Genomic DNA, 1,232 nt, shown 5'->3' on the forward strand with positions numbered 1-1,232 from the left:
TACAGGAAGAAAGCAAAAGGCCAGTAAGAAGACATGAAAGAAGGAAAAGACCAAAATGGATGTCAAAAGGTACTTTGAAACTTGCTCTCCAGCATAGAGATGATAAAGTTAACAGAAGAAATAGTGAGGTACAAGAGCAGAGCAGAAAATTTCAAAGGTCAGCTTGAGAAGACACAATCAAATATTATAAGGAAATGTGCAAACACCTGGAGTTAGAAAACCAAAAGGGAAGAAAAAAATTAGCATTTTTCAAGCTGAGGATACTGAAGAATAAAATTCAAACCTCATCTTGTGGTATTGAAGGATTCTATGGGCAAAAGGGAGTCCTGGTCTGCTGCTGCAGGTTACTTCAAGGTTGGTTTGAACAGTAAGGTTAGCAGGTCAAGCTCACCAGCTGCTCTTTGGGAATCCTAAAAAAGGTTGCTATGAGTTAGAAGTGACTCCATGGCACTTAACAATAATAAATGAGTAAAACATTGAATGATGCAGAAAGCATAAAAATGTAGTGGAAGGAATGCAGAGTCACTCTACCAAAAAGAAGGGGTGAATGTTCAACTATTTCAAGTTGTAACATATGATCAAGAGCCAGTGATCCTGAAGAAGAAGTCCAAGGTGCATTGAAGCCATTGGCAAAGAAAAGGCACCAGGAATTGATGGAATGCAAATTGAAATCCTTCAACAAGCATGCAACACTGGAGGCACTCACTTATCTATGCCAAGAAAATTAGAAGAAAACTATCTGGCCAATTGACTGGAACAGATACATAGTTGTGCAAATTCCAAAGAGAGTGACCATTGGACTGCAGAAATCATTAGACAATATCATTGATATCCCAAGCAAGTACAGTTTTACTAAAGATAATGCAAAAATGGCTGCAACCATATATTGACAGAGAACTTCCAGAGGCTCAAGCTGGATTCAGGAGATGATGTGGAACAAGGGATATCATTGCTGACATCATATGGACCTTGGCTGAAAGCAGAGAATACCAGAAATATGTTTACCTGTTCTTTACTGACTATATAAAGGCATTCGATTGTGTGGATCATGACAAACCATGGGCAACATTACGAAGTATGATTATTCCAGAACACTTAATTGTACTCATGAGGAATCTGTACATAGAACAAGGAGCAGTTGTTTTAAAAGAACAAAGGAACACTGAATGGTTTAAAATTTAGAAAGGTGTGTCACAGGGTTGTATTCTTTCACCATACTTATTCAACCTGTA

This window comes from Chrysochloris asiatica, unplaced genomic scaffold, assembly GCF_000296735.1.
Source record: "Chrysochloris asiatica unplaced genomic scaffold, ChrAsi1.0 scaffold00053, whole genome shotgun sequence".
NCBI lineage: Eukaryota > Metazoa > Chordata > Mammalia > Afrosoricida > Chrysochloridae > Chrysochloris > Chrysochloris asiatica.